At 40.0% G+C, this 19,894-nt stretch overlaps 1 protein-coding gene across 1 annotated transcript in view; it reads right to left on the reverse strand.

Annotated features, from left to right (window-relative positions):
• Positions 1-18,721, reverse strand: part of EHF (ETS homologous factor) — a 34,582-nt gene extending 15,861 nt beyond the window's left edge. Inside the window, exon 1 of the mRNA XM_080594505.1 lies at positions 18,568-18,721. The gene's annotated coding sequence lies outside the window, so the exon portion shown is untranslated. The remainder of the gene's footprint in view (positions 1-18,567) is intronic.
• Between the last annotated feature and the right edge of the window lie 1,173 nt (positions 18,722-19,894).

A 19,894-nucleotide genomic window follows, 5' to 3' on the forward strand; every position in this document is an offset into this window, starting at 1 on the left:
ATGCAAGAAGCAAGTTTCTACAGCTGCCCATCCATAAATGAATAATCCGTAATCAGAAATGAAGCCGAATGAAAAGGCAAGGCTCCTGACAGAGCAATACAGGAAAATTGCCAAGCTTTGAGAAGTGAAATACAAAGTTGTTTGACTTTTTTTTTTTTCATTTAAAGAGAAATTTGGTTTAAATATGGTTTTCTTTTTTTCTTTTTCTTTTTTTTTAGGAGAAAGGAAAGAAACTCCTTCACACAGAGGGACCAGTATGTCAATCCTACAAGGAGGTAACATTACAGGGAATATCTTCTTGTCCGACCCAGTTTCTTATCTGATCCATGTCAGCAGTGCCCCTAACCCATTTTCAATGACAGATGTCACAGATCACGCATTTCAAACCACCAAAAAATTGGACCGTCAAAGATCTTGTAAAGGAGAAAAACTTGACACAAACTTTCCTCTCTACTTATGTTGGCTTTAGTAACATGAGTAAAACTGTCCTTAATTTTGGTTGGACATTTTTGTGCAAAACTACTTATATGGCATTTTAGAAAAATGTCACATTTATCACACATTGAATTGTTTCAGTGAATGTATACAAAATTCCCAAATTGCAGGTATTCTTGATATTTCTTATTACCTTTCAGTGGTTTAAAGTTGCCAAGTTTAAAAATATACATTATAACCATACAGTACAGACATTTTTCAAGAGTTTAGGAAACTAATTTGTTAAATATTATAAAGGTTTCGGATCATTACTCTTATATAAGCACACAGAAAACAAACCATTGTTCAAAAATCTTCTAAATCGAAAGCGACAGTCTGTAAAAATGAAACTTTAGACCTCAAGAGAGCATTTGAATGCAGCTGGACTTAACTTTGGAATTAAAAAGAGTTTAAAATAAAAAATGGACTTGTGAAAGTTAAAGACAGTGGTCTTGGCCTTTTACCCATCAAGGCTAATTTGATCAAGGCTAATTAGAAAACTATTGAGAGCACAGTCAGAACCCCACAAGTTCATACCAACAACATTTTTGGTAGAAGAAAACAAGTCATTAGGAACAGTTACAGCCTTGGTTTTAAAGAACTGCCTGAAAAAGGTATGGGTTGGCATATTCCTCCATCATCCTCAATACATTATGCAGTTCTTAAAAGTTACAAATGCACATTTTAAGGAGAGTCTCTCTCTTTCTCCTCCCCCCACCCCTCCACATATATATAAATTTAGAAAGGGGGAGAGAGAGGTTGTTGAGAATTACTTAAAAATCCAAAGCCTTAGGAATTACACCACAGGGAATGGTCCTTTATGGTATAACCTAGTTCAGTGCCTTTTTTGTAGCTATACAGAATGGCAAAATCAAGCCGTGATGTTTTAACATTTACTTTTCACTCCAGCAAATCTGGAATTCAGTATCCACCTGTTGGAGAATTTCATTTCTCATAGCAGATACGTGGGGGTACAAAATGTCAGCAATGAAATGATACCTATAGTCACTCTATGGCCAAATAAAAGACGATGGCAATATCAGTCAATAAGTTTATGCAAGTTAGAAGAGAAGATATTTTTTTAGCCCCATGTTAAAGCTAAGTAACTTGATATTTTGAGGGGAAAAGTGCTAGGAAGCATTTCAGTTTCTTACACTGATTATATGTTGAGCATAAAACAAGAATGTAGTTTATCTCATACACTTGATATAGAAAAGCTTTTAAACTATAATGTGCGTTTGACAGTCAATATACACCTCTGAGCAGGTATAGACAGAGTGATATTTCAAATTATTTCTTTCATTAACTTGTTTTTTTTTTTTAATTATTTAAGATGTAATGATGTTCATTAGATTCTGAGTGACTGAAATATTAACGTTAAAAAAAACTCTATTACAGTATCAGATAGAGGTGAGGTAGAACAGCAGGTATTCCGGGAAAACTATAAAACTTGAGGGTCAGCAAAACTCTCTTAGGAACGTAATTTGGTAAATTCTCTTGTTTGAAAAGAAAACTACAGTTGGTACTTATCATTGAATTTCAACCTACTGATCTAAAGTCACATTTTCAGAAGAGAACACAGATTTACAGGTACTGTGTTATGTCATTTTGTCCTGTTTCCGCAATTTATGGAATTCTACATAATTTTCATGCCTGATACTTGTGCAAATAAAAACGTGTCTTGGAAAATGTATGCTTATGAACAGAAATAATTTCCATGATCAAGCTCCTATGTATCTTTGTTTTGAAAATTCAGTTCAGGTAAACTCTTGTATTATTTTCTTCCTAATCAGCTGAATTTCCAAATCACAAGATCGTATGACACTTCAGCTCAGCGACTAAATCTATGGACAGTTTAATATACCAAAAATTGAGTCTTGCACAGTTTCTCCCCTTCATCAATAACCAGAACCAATGCGCTTTAGAGAGCTGAGTAGAAGTGCTCTGAAAGCTTTTTCCCTGGATTCTGATTTCAGTTATGTTCCCTTAAAATCTTATTCCCCGCATTACAGTGCAGCAGGCAATTTCTCTTCACAGTATTCCTAAACAACACTAATAGTATTTTCAGACAATATGTGTAGAATTTGCTTTACAAATTCATCAATCAATACAACCCCTTTTTGAAAGCTATACAAGTTATTTCAACCAGAATAATTTAATTATCTTCCCACATTACCTGTGGGAAAAATTATTCATGAGAGAAAGAATTCATGATATGACAGTAATCACTGGGACAGGATTCGATTCAGCTTTAACCCAAACTTTCCCAAAGTTATTGGTATTATTCAAGGTATCGGTTTATTTTTTGTGATTTGAAAATTGTCGGGTCACCTCCTGTACCTTAATGCAAGAGTGTTGCTTGTTTGGACATCACTTCTAGCACTTTGTTCAGGATGAGTATAATGCCCCACTCATGTAACTTCCATGGTTTTGCTTGGAAGTGTGCGCATCAAGCTCAAAAATGTTTTCCCTATGAAAATCAAATAGTGATTTTCTTCATTTCATCCTGTACGTGCCTTTCTTTGATACAAGTTCATGACAGATTTATGCTTATAGCAGTGTCTCATTCCATACTTGGAAAGATTTTGAGTCAGGATATTGGAAGGGGTGTGCTCTTCATTACTTTAGGGCCAAATCCTCAAATCTCCCTTGTGTACAGACAAACCTGGTTAAAGGGTGTGAAGCCTCAAGGGGAAGGACACATAATATGTTCAGTTTTCTTTTAATCATATGCCATGTATCAAAGTGAACGGTGGAACTAATGAAGCCTGGTTTCCTATGAATGTGTATCTTGTGGTTGGATTCTCTAGTGTCTAGTAAGATGTGAGCACTGATTGAAGTTTTTCCCACGGTTGGGGCATTCATAATATCCCGTTCTCTCAAAGGAGTGAGCTCAAGCTTCACTCCTTCTTTCAGACGGAGTATTAATAGATTTTCCTCCTCTACTTGGCAGTCTGTTTTCATTAATCCTGTAAGAACTTCATATCTTTGAGACTTCTACCCCATATCAAATTTAATTAAAATTGGCGATGGGACTCAAAGATTGTTACAGGCCAAATGCAAAAGCCAACACGCAGACAGAATAACCACAAAAGCCTCATTTCCTCAGGAAACCATGCTAAAAAGGGATTCTAGCTGAGATGAGATATTGGAAAACAACATATAGATCTGAGGATCTCTCTCTCTACTGACTAAGACGGTACGTTAAAAATGAAAGCACATATGAAATACTGTGTGCATATACACAAATACATATTTATATACACATATTTACACACACACATCCTTGTGTGTATCTGCACACACATTTCCATTCTTTCTTACTGAAGAGGTGCCACCTTTGGCAGCTCTTATGTCTTAAAACACTACCAGGAACACTGCACAGTTATGAGAGGAAGCAAATAACACTTTACTCAATCAGCGAGGTTAAATATAGCTGTGTGCTGGTGTTCAGCAACATTCTTTCCAGAGAGAGTCCTACTAGAGGGCATGAGTACATCCAGAAAAAAAAAAAAAAAAAAAAAATCTTTCGCCTACATTCAATATATCAGATGGTATTCAAAGACCAAACCCTGAAGGCCTCTCTTAGTTAAAGCTCTCGCTGAAGTCAGGAGGAGCTTTGACCGAGCCACAACCCAGTGACTTGGCAGTAACAGGAGCTCACTTGCTCTGTTCTTCTCGTCTGTCTTGACCGCCTGACCACTCTGAGTAAACGGCGGTAACGGAAAGAGCAAGCAGCCATGGCCTGGCAATGGAGCAAATCCAGAAAAGCATATTTACAAGTCCTTGAACCTTGAACACTGCATAGTGCACTCTATGCAAATTATTTTATTGCACTACAGGTGTGCTCTGAAGGTAAATTACTCTGATCCCCTTTTCCACATTCACCCCCAATGAATCTTAACATCCAGATAATGAATTTCTCCTTTCTTTGAACCCAAATCTTTCAGGAACAGCGTGTATTCAATGACAGCAAAATGCTGAACACAGCCTGAAAGGAGAATGAGCAGTGCAGAGAAAATGAGTGAATCCTAAAGTACTACAACCAGAGTGATTGCTATGGCATTGATTTGTACAGTTGCTTACATTACAAGGCTGAACTGAACTAAGGGTCTCATTAATTACAAATATGAGGGGGTGTGGAGCCCATGGGGGAAGGAGGCATACAGCTTTTTGGTTTGTAAAGCTACGTACTCTATGCAAAAGACAAGGGGAAAAAAAAATGTCTAAGGCAAAACTGACTGAAACTATTAAGCTATGACTCCACCCGTAAGCTATGCAAAGTCTAAGAGTGACTTCTAGCTGAGACAAGCTCAGTGCAGCTCCTCCTGGCGTGTCCAAAAGGGTGGATCTCTCTTGGCGCATTTACCTATGGAATCCTTCCCCATTTTTTCCCCTTTTACCATCATGGCTGAACTTCAAATGTAGATTTCACCTGGGCCTATTTGCTTTGAAGTGTGTTATGTACACAGTGAAGACACAATCCCTGCTTTTCAGGGCTTGGAGTTTATGGAACAAGTATCTACAGAGTATGTTAAATATTTTAGATCATTACTGCACCTTGGATTACAGTCAAGCACTTAAACAGCAATCTAAAATAAATGATACCGGGTAATAACTGCAGCTGCAGAGGAACAGAATCTGGATTTTAATCGTTTTCTTGAAAACTCAAAAGGCGACAGTGGGCTGAGTTTTCAAGACATCGGAAACAAAGGAGACGCGCAATAAAGCAGGTGGACCTGCTTTACACATTCAGTTACTTCAGAAACACAACTGCATTGTACTTGTAATGTATAAGATCAATTAGCTGCTTTGCATGCCAACCACCTATTTTACATCTCCAGTAGCAGCAAGGGCAGGCACAAACTGAATACATGAATGTTGACAGCCTGTTTGCATGTTACCGTGAGCTTTGGGTCTCCTGTTTTTTTCTCTCCTTTACTGTGCACTACTGCCAGGGTACCTGTGTTTAGTTCTGAGATGCTGTGCATATAAATACGGTTAGGGCTGACCCTAAGATTGCCCTGTGGCCTCTGTCTGTTTGCAAAGGTCTCACGTATCATCCTCGGTGTCTATGCCAGGCTCCCAGATAAGATACATCTCTGCCAGAGCTCACTTGCAGATGACCTTTTCTGCAGCTTTTTAGGATCTCTCCAGACCACACAAATCCACACACAACCATCACATGCTTCCTTGTTTCCATCCCTTTGTTTTAGCGCACAAAAAGCAGACAGAATCCTCAAAAGAAACAACTCATCTGCAGGCTGATTCCCAGCAGGGATCCACTTCACAACAAAAAGCTCAGCTGAAGACCACTTTGCTATGACCTGCAAGGTGCCCTTCAGATGACAGCCTATACAGCTTGGCCAAACTGAGGATAATCTCAAGACTCACCACTTATGTCAATGCAAACATACCCCATGAAAAATTGTTTCCAAACTACTTGAAAGCTTTGATGAAAACTCCAGTGAAGAAATATTATGATCACGCTCAGTTATTTGTTGTATAACATACTCGGTGTTTGATGCATTTCATTTTCAGTCCATCATAGGCACCCTTAGGCCACAGTAACAAAATGTGTTTACTGAATCACATTGTGAGTGTAAAGTTCAAGGAATCATTTTTATAAGAAAATTTTCTAAATAATCTCCAGAACTCTTTGTATTCCAGATTCTGGTTTGGGGCTTTGGGGCCAAGTTTTTTTCCTTCCTACACCCCTCTGAACTATGCATTCCTACGCTTCTGTATTTCTGGTGTGTACAGCTGTGGTTTATATGCATAAAACCACCTTTGCATGTGCAAAATTGGCTCTTGGTGAGCTTTCAGAGAATATATTGAGACCTTGATCATTTGCTGTTGTGGGCTTTTGGAAAGGAAGAGTTGGGTTTATTCTTTTGTTTTCTTTGAACCTGGTATATTAAATGTATACATAAAGGTAAACTGAAAGACCAGAAAAAGGAAGATGAATAGAAAAGAAGCTTTTAGCATTTACCTATGTTACAGATAGAATCACGATAAACCAAATCAAATAAAGCTTGGTTGGAATCTTTTATTACTAAAGATCTGATTTTCATGATGCACTACAAGGCAACTTTTGTATGAGATATGTGGTGGTTGTTTTAACATGTTCATATGGATGCTTCAAAATCTTGCATATATATTTTAACTAAAGAGAAGCTTGAGTAGAAAAGCTAGGATCTAGATCTCTATCTGAGCTACCCCTCCGCTCCAGGGTTTGGGTTTGGTTCTTATCTCTCTTTTACGATGTAATTTAAAGACAAAACCATAGTTCAGTTTCCTTTTTGAGCGAGAACAAAGTTCACTTTATGAATGCAAAAACAAAAATTTACTTGATTATATGCAAAGTCTCACAGGTTATTTTTTCTCTGTCCCCTTTTTTTTTTCATAATCCACAATCTTAATATGAACTGGCTTCAATTTTCAAGGTACTAGTTAGTATAATGAAAATAAAAGAGAGGATTTCAACACAGGTTTTGTTTGTTTGTTTGTTTTTCTAAATCAGAAGCAAACAGAAGGCCAACTGCAAGCAGAGTCCTCAAGGCACAGATGTGCCGTACACTGCTAACTGCCAAAGGTTGGCACTTTTGCAAATTTTACCCACAGTTATGTTACCTTAGCAGAGGAAAACAGTGAACCGGAACCTGCCTCTTAACAAGGATCCTGTGTTTGGGATCCATGCTTCCTTTTCACATCACAGGCTAGATGTGCCTCTTTGTGCCATACCACTAGTTTTTGAATAAGAAAGAAAATAGCATCATTTATTTTGCTGTCAAAAAGCTCATTCTCTTCTTGCAGAAGATCTGTGCACAGATCTGTACATTATTAGTGGAATTGCGAGTCACACAGCTAAATCAAAAGCAAGACAAGAAAAGGTTTTATTTCTTGTAATAAATGCTTATGTCATTTTTGCACAGACATATTCTTAGAACACTTGAAACAGGTAGATATGTTTGCAAACAACTGCCAAAAAAAAGCAGTCTTTTTTCTCTTTTTTTTTTTTCTTTGGAGTTGGTGCTGCAAAACATGGTTTTGACGGGCATATGGCACTCCCTTTATTACTGTCTGCATCACTGCAGCAAGTCCATGATAATTTGGGTCAGCCATTTTCTCCTGAGTATTTAGAAGTCATTTGCAATAGATTCATCAGTCTTGCCTCAGGGATACAGAGTCTTGGAAAACACAATAATGGGAAAAACTGCCTTTACTCTTTATTCTTCTTTCAGCACTTAATACCACACCTCATGGAACAACTCCACACCTCCTTTCATGTCCTTCCTATCTCTCTGGTACATCCTTCCTCGAACCAGGAGCCAGCTCATCTCCCTAATCTCCTTTTACTAAACACCTTTCTTTTGCTTACAATACACTAAATACACAAATGGCCAAAAAGCACTCTAGATGCCCCTGTAGCTTGACAAACTACCTGTCTATAATTAGGCAAGAACCTCATCAGCTAACAAAATACTACCATCGTGTTCTAACACCTTCTCCTTTTCCCTTGGCTCTGGCTCCCCAACCACTTCCCTCTACCTTCCACGACAGCTTCTCTTTGCTTTGCCTTAAAGACAAAGTCTGTACTGGGAGACCTGCTTTCTATACTACTAACGTAGCCCATGTGACTCTTTGGTTATTAGTGAATAATGACAATAATTGTGTTTGTATTCATGTTTGGCTCTCATTAGATGCTGAAATGTTTACAATGTAACAGCTACTCAGACACACAGAGTCTGACATACGCTGCTGCAGCAGCCAGGATTTCATGGAGAAGTATATTTTAACCTCTATCACAACCAGCACTTCTCCTTTGTTAAGGGAGTAGTCTGGTTTTCTGCAGTAACAACTACTAATTTGTCTATTTCTGAAATAAAAAGATCCTTTTTTACTCTCCCTCTCTTTTTTTTTTTTTTTTAACTTGGTTTCATACGTTGCATTTTTATAAAGAGCAACTGCTCAGAAACTGCAAGTTTCTTCTTTGGGGATGGTTTCTACGTGAGAACTGCACAGAACAAGGAACATGGGTTGGACACCACAAAAGGGAAGGTGCCCTGGGGGTCACTGTGAGCAGCCTCTGGTGTCTAGGAAGGAGGGGTAAGGCAGAGATTTGCCTGGTGGGGAGAGCAGCCCCACAGACACGGGCGCAGGTGAGCTCTCAGCATGAGGACTGAGCCTTCGCGTCCCTTTCCTGCCAGCACTCTGGTCGGGACGCTCAGCCAACCCAGCCAAGAGACTGCTGCACATCGGTGTGGTGCCTGTCTTGTTTCTAGGACATTACAGCCATGAACGTCTCCTCAGTTAGTCCAGAAGCTGACTCAGGGTAAAGACAGACATTTGCTTTTTTGTCTCCTGTACCGCAAACTACTAGCAGGAGAGATATCCAGCTGGAGTATTTGGAAAACTTCCTGTTCTTGAGAAGAATAGAGATGAAATCTTGAATATAAATTTCATTCCTTTAAGATCTTCATACTTAAAATCTGCTTCTTTCTCATGATTAACATGCAAATTTTCCCAGTGGGGCTATTATTCTTTTACATGAATTGATTAATTCAATTAATGAACTAATAGTATTTCTTCATTAATTACATGAGGAGACAGCACAAATTAGCTAGGATGCGGGATATGGAAGTTGAGAGTTAAGTGATTTATCCTAAACTAGGTCCAAGCACAGCTTTCTGGGGGTCTAAGCCAGTCAACAGTAGTGTTTATACCTTATTGTGACCCACCTAACTGCGAACTGATCGCACTCTTTTGCTGGCATGAGAGCTGAAGTTTGTTTCAAGGAGGAGACATAGCAGGGGCAGTACAGGGCTTGTGATGGGAAGGATTATTAGTTGCAGAAGTTAGGGAGGGTTTATGTGGCTGACTATTACTTCCTTTGGCTGGGTCAGGCGTGTTCCCTAGTGCCAAGCTGGGGAATACCGATCCCAGCAGCGTGACGGTATCTCCAGCCAGGATGCCAGCTCCTCTTGCACTCCCCTCCAGACTATGAAGTATCCCAGAGTGGGCAGGTGTTTGTGAAGGAATGTGTTGCCAAACAGGCAGCTATCGCTGAAATAGTTCAATGGAGCTCACTGACCCTGTTCCTGAAACCTGCTGTCAGGCAGACCATTACTTTGACTGCCATTCAGTCTTGCGTGTTTGTATGTGTTTAGTAAGTGCATTAATTTGCAGCCCAGCTGTGCCCATGTGGTTTCTTCATACTGTGTTTGTTGCGTAAAGAATAAGAGAGTGCAAGACCACTGCCCTGGCATCCCACTCCACAGGCTGCACAGAGCTGCCTGCTTCGCCCCTGGGTGTAGCCATGGGCTCACTCGCCCCACACAGCCAGGACTTCGAGGAAGCCCTGTGCCTCCTGTGCCTCCCGGAGCCACGTGGCACTGGGACGGTGGCTGACACACTCATTTATGCTCCATGCCTTCATTAAAAGCAGCCAGAAAATGGGGGGAGTGAAGTTTCCGTGCTCTGCAGCCACTTTCTACAGGTAAAGCAAGGAGAAACAGTGGGAAACAACATCTCCCTGCTTTTGTAAAAGCCAAGAGCAGCTTTCCCCCCTCTCCTGCCTGTGGTTAGAGGAGCAACACTTTCATGGCGCCTCTCCTCCTCAGCTGGCACGGTGAGCTGCCCATCCCGTTTCCATTGATTTCTCCAGTGGTTGCATTAAACAATACAATGGAGTATTTATGTGTCAGTGTTGGGAGCAGGTTGTTAAGTAAAACCCACCGTAAATAGAGCCGTTAATTCAGTTGCTGGCATGGCTCTCTGTTATCTTCTCAATACCTCCCAGAGGGTATTAGCCTTACCCTTTCGTTTGAGTTGGCAGCAGAGTTATTTTTTTGCACCTGCTGCTCTACTCCGATAACAACACAGGTCAGCTTTGATTTGTTGGAATATAAACAAAAGAGCAAAGCCAGGCATCTGCCTCAACAGCCTGGGCCGGTTTGACGATAGAGCTTTTCCCATTGGGTTTTGTACAAATGTACTCTTTCAATTCTTACGTGAACTCTCTCCTGCTTCATAAATAGTACTTTGCTACAGAACAGCCCGGTGTCAGGAGGACAGCTCAACACCGTACTTTTCCATCAACTGAAATCTCAACAGGGCAAAGTAACACGCTCTTCTAAAGGTGAAGTCAGAAGAGGTGTCGCACATAAAGAAAAATAAGCTGAGACACAGAGGTTTGAAAATCAGCAGGAAAAAGCAGAAAATTAAGTGTAGATTTTACAAGCAAATTAAGCAGTAGATGACCCTTCTTGAGAGAGGAAGAAAACCTGAAGCATTGTGAGGGTTTGCTTTCCCATGTTCACCTACACACACTCCACCCCTTAACCTGCTCTTTACCAATAAATAAATAAATAAATTCTACAAGAAGTAGGTCCTCGGCTGGAAAATGGGCCAGTTTTAAGGTCTTCTGAAAATCAAGCCTACAGGGCTCATGTACTGTAAAAGCATTTATGTTGATAGGAGAAATACTGATAACCATTGAGCAGAAAAGAAAAAGAGTCCCCAGACAGTGAAAGCGATAAATAGCACAAAGCACAGAAATGAAGGAAGGAACTAACATTACCTCTTCATGACAAACAGGAAAATTGAGACACAGAGCTGAAATGATTTGTTTAAGACACACAGTAAGTCAGTGGACAAGTCAGTCCAACTCATATCTCCAGCTCAAGCTCCATTGTTATCCATTGCATCATGTCTCCAGCAAATATTTCAACATGCAGATGACTTAGGATGATCATGGGGTATTTTGAGGGCAAAGAGAAGGTACTAAATAAGCGAAACAATTTTCTCTAAAACAGAGACCTGTTCAGACCGAAGCAAGGCTCTTCTATGCATCATGGCTATTATGTGCCTAGTAGAGATTTGAATGTTAACTTAGCCAAACAATTAAATCTACACTTGAAGCATTAAATCAAAAAGCTGCCCTTGACCTATGTATGATCCCGAAAAAGAGCTAGAAATTCCTAAGCAGAGCTGGCTGAAATTCAAAATTTCTGTTCTATGGAACTGTGGCTACTTCAATGCTTTTTTTTTTTATTTTTTTTTTTTTTCTTTTTATCACAGTGAAAGAAAGGAACTTTAAAAAGCAAGTTCCCTGGCAACAGAGAGGGAGGATCCCCATCCCTATGAGCTGACATGTAAAAACCTATATTCGAGTTGTCCACGTAACAAAAGTGCAACTCAGCCTGTTATGCAAAACTGTTTGTAGAAGGTAGAAAATGGCAAACACTAAACTGCAATAGTACTGCAGGCAGGCAGTATTGTCACCACGGAGCAGCTGTGCTGGAAGCAGTTGCCTTGCCTAACATGGCTGCTGCCCACGTGGGCAACAGGGAACCCTCCATGGGACTTTGTCATGGAAGTCCTGAAACACAGCCTCTGTGGACCGGATCTGATGGTCTCAAACACTTGCTGGGATGTCAAGTTTGTGATCCTATTCCTCCCCTTTCACCAATTGCTGGTATTCCTTCTCTTCCTCCTTATTTCTTTTATTTATTTTATTTTCGTTTAATTTACTTTCTTTTATTCTCTCTCTTTTGTTTTTGCCTTCTGTTTAATCAGACCAGCTGACTGGCCAAGGAAGCTTCTTTTGAATACCATCACGAGCCTGTAACCAGTAAGACAAACAAAAACACCATCTCCAATTATCTATCTGTGGCACAAGAGTGCCAGGTCTTACTGCAACTATGGGGTTTGTATGCAGGTCTCTAGGACAGAGGCCGGAGGAGTAGGAAACAGGGGAAAAAGCTCTATTCCCTCTGTTCTTTTTGCTCCCCTCTGCAGGTATGTATCTCATTTAGTCCCCAAGGTAACTGGAACGGGTTCTGCCAACAAAACCAATAAAAATATTTCCGGACTATTTCAAACAGCTATTTTCTTCAAAAGGAGATTTATTACCATCTGATTTATTCCAACTGCAATGTTTTTCCAGAAAGGGGGAGTTAGTAGAGATCTTTCAAAAAAAAATGTTTTTAGGGGATTTTTTTCTTCCTTTCTTCATATCTTCAATGATTAAATCTTCATAAGATTTTTAATATCGAAGATGTGTTATATCATAAGGCAGGCTGATACCTTGGTTCTAAATTCCCCCAAACCTCCTTAACTTTTCATGTGTATAGTACCATTGACTATGTTGACACCCTTGAATCTCTGCATCCCTCCAATACATTGATGCTGAATGTAGCAGAACCTGCCTGCTGCTAGAGCTGCAGACCTGCTGCTCTGGGGCTTGGGGAAGGGCAGCCCTGGGCACAGCAGCTCTCAGGCCATGCACATGCTCCTGCAAGAAAGCCGACTATGGCACAGGGCAAAAACAGCAGGCGTGGAAGTCGCAGACAACCCGCGCTTGGGCTCTAGGCATGAGGAGCCCCTCGCTTGCTGCAGGACAACACAGGTTGACCATTTATACCTGCTGACAAAATACACCATAACACAACTAGCTGTGTATTTTCAAGGATTAAATGAAGTTCTTCAGGTTATCACACAAAGTTGGTGGAATATGGGGTAAACATTTGAATTCCCATTTTAAAAAGTAAAGCAAGAAAGCCCACACAGGAGATAAGGGATGTGCATGTGCACGTACTTTGTTCAGCGTGGTTGTGTGACTGCATGCGTATCGGGAGTGGCTACAGACAGACTGAGAAAGATTTACTGGATTGACTATAATTTGACTATCTTCCAAAAACATTTAATCATTTGAGATTTTAAAGGAGGAAGAGAAGTTTCTACCTGTTCTCACAAAGTATAACAGATCCATCAAAAAAAGTCTTAGGGAGGGTAAAGATAACTACAAGTCACTAAATGAAGGAAAACCCTGTATCTATTTCACTTTGTACATCCTGCTTTTGATAAGTCTCTAAGGATATCTCACTTGTCTAATCACCTATTAATTCAGTCTTCTAAAACCTTTTTCATCTTTCTCTATCAGGGCAGCTGCCTGGGAACATTACAAATGATGTCTGAGTTGTGTGGCAGATCCCACTGCAAAAGAGATGAGAACAGCACCCTTCAATGTGTCAGAATTTGACTCCCTGATAAAGCCCCTTCATAGCCATGCCAATCTATGAGACAATTGCTTAACCAAGCATACTTTGAAAGTGCATCATCAAGATGCAAGCTTCTACGCTGTTGTGTAATAATAATTATATGCTTCAGTAAAAATCATTAAGAAAGTTTGGGGGTAATCATTACATTGTGCATTTAGTCTCATTCCTGACCATTGCATCTTGGGCAGTTTTACACAGGATCGTTAATTATATAGCAATATGAATTAGTTACCTGCTCACTGCCAGATGAAAGAAAACCCAGAGCAGTTTTAAAAAGCAGAAACATTTTTTTGATGATGGCATCAGTAATTTGGACGATAGAGTGTATTTTAACACATAGGAACTCAATCCTTATGGATCTGTAGGGGCTCAGGAAACTTTTCTGTCTACATCTGATAGTGAGCAGAGTAAATATTCAAGACATTATGTCTGTATCCTTCCTCCCTAATAGGAGAAATATTTTATTCTTTGTATTCACAGATTGTGTAAGTAGAATGGCTTTCTTTTCACTACTGCAGAGCAATCCTCTTTTAATGTCCTATCTTCTTGGTCTATAACCAGCAAATACCCAGCCCCAGCTAGCTGTTTTTTCTACTAGTTCTCATACTCTTTCCTGTGGAGCACATTTCACAAAATCAGCAAAAGTATAGGTAATGATAACCATGTGCAATGTCAGCTTTTCGAAAGGGAGCCTTTGAGGGATCTTCCTCATAGAGAGACATGCAAAATGCCAAATGCAAGTTGGTTGCTCCACTGGCTACATGACTCCATGTTTACTCATTCTCACCCATCTATAGGCCAATGACCAACAAATGTCCCAAGCATTTTAGGCATTCAGCAACAGATTTGGTTCAGGCTGCATCTCTAGTAAAGCTCAAACGAGCTTTTATACTAAGAAAGACTGGTAACTTCCATAGATAACAAGTTAATCCTTATTTTTCCATATGCCAGCTGTGTGAACAAACCTTTCTTAATTTACCCTTTCTATTATCAGTGTTACTTATAAATTTCACCCTTACCAAGTTTGTAATGTACTTTTTCACAAAGATTTAGCGAAAAAAGTCCCTGGTTCATCGGGGGCAAAATACGTGCAAGCTGCAGAGTGAGCTGAAGGCAGGGAAAGGAAGAAAGAGCAACAGACATTTGTAGTTAGAGATCTTGCAGCATCCTCAAGGCTGGCTGAGCGGCTGAAGCCAGTGGGCTTTGCTGAAGATTGTGTTGGACTTCCTTGGTGCCCACAAGGCACTTCATACCATTAGGAAGAAAACTCCCTGACTTTATGCTTGAAAGTTTAGCAATAGCTAAGCTGTGAGACTGGAAAGAGACTGGACTTCTCTAAACATCGCCAACTATGCAAGCTACAGAAATTGTTAGCATTTCTGTTCATTTCCTCATGTACAGCAAAGCCTTTATATTCGATTCTACCACATCCTAACATCATGTGTCATTAGCAATGACAACAGACAATTACGTTTGTGACCCTTTTCTTTTTATGTGCTGCTTGCCGCAGGAACGCCTGCCTAGTCCTTGACAAGAAGGACCTACTTCGCAACCGTAGGAAGGCTGATGAGAAAGAGAGCACTGCAAGACCATAGAAAATCCTTTAAAGGGTGGTCACGCTACCATCAGAACAAGAAGGGGTCATTCATCTATCTGTTTCTTAGTCTTGGCACGCTGACCAATTTTTAAGCCAGACAGGTCTGTCCCACTGCCTGGGTACCACAGGCTGTTGCTCCAGTTCTCAGAAATAGCATTCATTGTACTGGAGACAGGTCGGGCACTGGTGTGGGAACTGAAGCACGCCAACGGCAATAGAAAGCATGTAACCGTGGACTCCGCAAGACAAATCTGGGTAATGCTGCAGTCAGTGGAAAGTTTGCATGGGAGAAGACTGAATGATTTGGTCGTGAGACTAAGCTAGACACATTTATAAAGAGCGTGGAAGGGGTGAACAAAGAAGGGTAGATAAGGGACGATTCTGGAAAGGTGTCATGTCTTGTGGACAGTTCTCTCAGCTCACAGAGGCAATAAAATCTTTAATCCTCTTCTGTAAGAATTGACCATAAATACTCACTTCTTCAGCAGGTGTACAAATTAATCCACCCAGGATTTTTTTGTGCAATTTACTGTGGGAGAGGCAGCAGGCTAACACAACAGTCCTGTCTGGACACAGACACACTTATGGAAATCCTTCATTTTCCTCCCTAATCTCTCTTCATCTGTGTCTCCAGATGATTTTTCCTTTTTAGTTTGATCTCTCTCCATCACAATTTGTTACCTTGCACCTCCCAGACAGAACAAGTACTGATGTTAACAATAAAATTCACTAGGAATGAAAAAAAAAAAAAAAAAGGAAGTTCAGTGGGAGCCAAATGATTTAATTTTGTCTTTGTCCAGCTCTCCAATAGCCTGTTTTCACCACTGCCAAAAACTCACAATACCCTGAGAATATCTGAAGTAATACGAAATTACTGTGGCAATACCACACCATATTCTCTCGGGTGACAAGAGAATAATAATTTTCCACGTTAAACAGACCACGTTCTATTACCTGATCTCACCATGACTGGGATAATAAGAATTGCTGTCACCCTATAAACTGCTGTGAAGGGTTACCTAATTTCTGCTGGGGCAAACAAGCACAAGTCTGCTCTGATACAGTATTCTTTATGACTATGACTTGGGAAGAATATACTGTTTTATTGGTCTCAAGGGCTTTACAAATACCAATAGGACTAGCAAAAAAATGAAAAAAATAAAATGAAAAAAAAGCAAGTGAACAACATTAGCACTATTAATGATAACATTGCCTCTGCATGTAGGACCAATGCATGGAGGTGAGAAGGGGGTCTAGAGGATGATGACTCTTTGAAAGCCTCAAACATGCTTTATAAACTCCTGACCCAGAAACCCAGTATGAGGTAGGCATCACCTCTGGGAAGAGGTATCACTTTTGGGGGCAGAAACACATATTGACTCACATTCCCTTTCTGGTTGGCTTTGCTGTTCCTACAGCCTGCGTCCTCTCCTGACACCCGGACTTCACACTGGATGTTGAAAAATTAGTGGGAACCATTGAAGGGATTAAAGGATGGAAAAGCTTGCTTACAGTGAAACTGGCGCAGGTTTTTCCATGAGATGGAAAAGCCTATGGGGCTCTGACTACCATATTTATCAAAAAACAAGGCTAAGGGAGAAGCTGTTCACAGCTACACACAGCTACCAACACAAGGAACAGAAATTTGCCACTCAGGGAAACTTCACACTAGCCATCAAAAGATAACAAAGTCAGGTGGCTGAATGCTAAACCTAGACCACGTCAGACTGAAAATGAGACGAAATATTTTTAGAGGAATGATATCTAAGCAGTTAATTAAAACATTCTGGTGAATTTCCCATCATTGGACTTCTGGACTTTTTTTTCAAGACTGGAAGTTTTCTAGAAGATAAGCTCTACTTCAAGCCACCTAATTAAACTTGAAAATTCTGGGAAGTCCTATGTTGTTATCACCACAATCACTTCTGGTTTTAAAACCTGTAAGGGCCAGGAATTAAACTGTCATTAATTGTGATATTTGTTGGTGAAACAGCTTAATCCTGCTGTTTTTCTAGTTTTAATTGCAACTGTTTTCTTTGGTTTCCACATCTGCATTAAATATAAACCCTCTCTGTTTTCCAGCTCTGGTACTTTCTGCAGTGCAAAATAAATGACAGCAAAGTGCTTAAATTGCTACCCACAAATTTGCTATCAAAACAGAACTTAAAGGAGTGCATTTTTTTATTACCCCACTCAAGTTTTCACAAATTACAGGAAATACTGGTATAAGAGGGTATGTTTAACACAGTTCCATGTGATACAGGTACAAATAAAATCATTAAGTGAAACTTTTACATCAGTGTTCATTTCTGTCATTATTAAGTGATTTCATTTCAAAAAGAATACGAAAAACGATAGTTGGATATACCTTAGAAGCAAAGGTGACATATTACACGTTTAGATGAAGTAATCTAAAATCTCGTTACCGATAAAATTCAATAACTCTAACTATATACATACAAGAGTATCTGCCTAAAATCTCTCATGCAGTGAAATACAAATGTTTATCACTAAGCCCATCACATATGTTTTACACAATCAGTGTAGATTTTGAGCAACTTTTTGTTTATATGCACATCTACCATTAAACAGAATTTAAAAAGTCTCTTTCTTGCTGTGTCTATACCTCAAGGGGCCAATTCTGGTTCTATTCAAATAAAATTACCATTGGAAGAGAAACAAATTAAACAAGCAAAGACACTGCAGGCCTCTGCTCACACTGTATTTACCTACTCAACGCTTGAGCCGGCTTCTCCGGGGTGCTTACACTTAGAAAGGACTAAGAGCAACAGAACCCCACTTGCCACTGGAACTGCCACAAAATTGACTTGAGGCCAAAAATCGGCCAAATTATAAATTTCCTTTCAGATTTTTCTCTATCAGTACAATCACCATCACCATCCTCATCACTAAAAGCAACAGAAACAACATCCTTGTAAAGTGTCTCCCTGTTCCGTGCCACCAGCACTCTCAGGGGTACTGAGAAGGTCCACTCCACTCTCTCACCCCTCACCTTACTGATTAGATGACCTCTCTGGGGTCAAAGACAGCAGATTTAGGACCCAGAATATTGTCAGCTACGTCAGAGACTTTGAGTAATTCTGGTGAAGCCACTGGCTCAATTTGAGGTCATTGACATTCTGGGTGAGTAAAGGCAGCAGGTCTGGCCCCAATCAAACATAAACACAACAGGCTTATTTAAACATAAGTAAAATGCAAGTTCAAAATAGGAAAACCGAAGTCTTTATTGTAACATTAAAAAGCCTTTTGATCAAATTAGTTTAGCTGCTGTTCCAAAGTGGGAAGGGAGGGGCTCAGTAGGGTGGGCATGAGTCCAGTAGACACTTCTCTCTTTTCTTTTTTTTTTTTTTTTTTTATGGGTGTTAATTTAAAGGAAGTATATTAAAAAAAATAATAACCCAAACACCTTACCTCATTTAGCTGCAGATTCTGGAGTGGAAATCCTTAACTGAGGCAATGGGAAGACTTTCTAAAGAACAGTAGGTTGGGTAAACACAGGTACTAGGTTATCTCTCCTAAAGACTCCCAGGAGTGAAGATAAATGGATGTGATATTAATTTTAAAACATTTTGCTGAACACTCAGGCAGCCAATAGGGGAATTCCTTAGGTCACTTCCTGTTCATTTGATTGGGTCTGCAACGACAACAACGAAGACGAGGTTGGGAACATTTGCATAAGGCCAGCTCAGTCCTCAGTATTCAAAGAGAACAGGTCTAACCGGGTTACACGTGTGGCTCCAGAACAAAAGAGAAACCTGGTAATGGATGAGGGATTGATTTCTTTGTAGTTGTTTTTTTAAGACCATCCTTTTTTTTTTTTTTTTAATGGAGGTTATTTCAGGTAGATAGGGAGATTATAATTAGAATGAGGAGAAGTGAAGAGCAGGAATGTCCTAAATTAAAATTAGTCTGAAAATAACATGAGAAGATGCATGGTAGGTAATAGCCCTGTGCTTCCAGAGAGGTGGACTGGATGAGCCAATATCATGGGCTTGATTCTTTCTTTTTATACCTCGAGAGTCCTGTGAAATGAATGAGTTTGCACAAGCGGGAGTCTCTAGGTCTTCCAGCTTCTCTGGGTACCTGAGAGAATGTAAAAGAAAATGAGGAAAAAATCTTCAGTGTAGGTGTACATAGGGATGAGTACAAAAAACAGCTACAGGAAGATTAACAAGGTAGAAAATCAGCAGATAAGTGTTTCTCTGCTTTTAAACTTCCTAATTCTGATGGTTCAGACCAGCGGGGGAGAGCTAAAACCTTTCTTAAGGCATCTACTCCACAGCACATGGAAGTCAGGCAAAATATTTGCTTGCTCTTCCCAGCCACAGGCTGGGTGTTGGATTAGAGGCCTTTCACTATCCAGTCATCAGTTCAACTCTTGTGTTGGGTGAAGAGCACGGAAACGCTGTTTCCTCATGTAATATCTGTGCTTTATGGACAGTTCCGAGAATTGTGAGCCCAAATCTGTCCTTGACTATGCGCAAGTTACTTCGCCAGATTGCAACCAGGAACCTGAGCAGGAAATGAGGTGACTAAATAAAAATATGAACTGTCATCTATCGTCAGGTAGTAACGTAGGAAACTTCCAGGGTTTCATTAATTTGTATGTATAAAGCACAAGAATTGCTGAGCGTTTTTATTCTGTGATTTTTCAGAGGTCTATGTGAAATTAATTTTCCAGTCTCTGTTCACTTTTGGTTCCAGGGCTCACCATAAATCTCCTTCCCAACAGATGTAC

This window comes from Anser brachyrhynchus, assembly GCF_964034855.1.
Source record: "Anser brachyrhynchus genome assembly, chromosome: 5".
NCBI lineage: Eukaryota > Metazoa > Chordata > Aves > Anseriformes > Anatidae > Anser > Anser brachyrhynchus.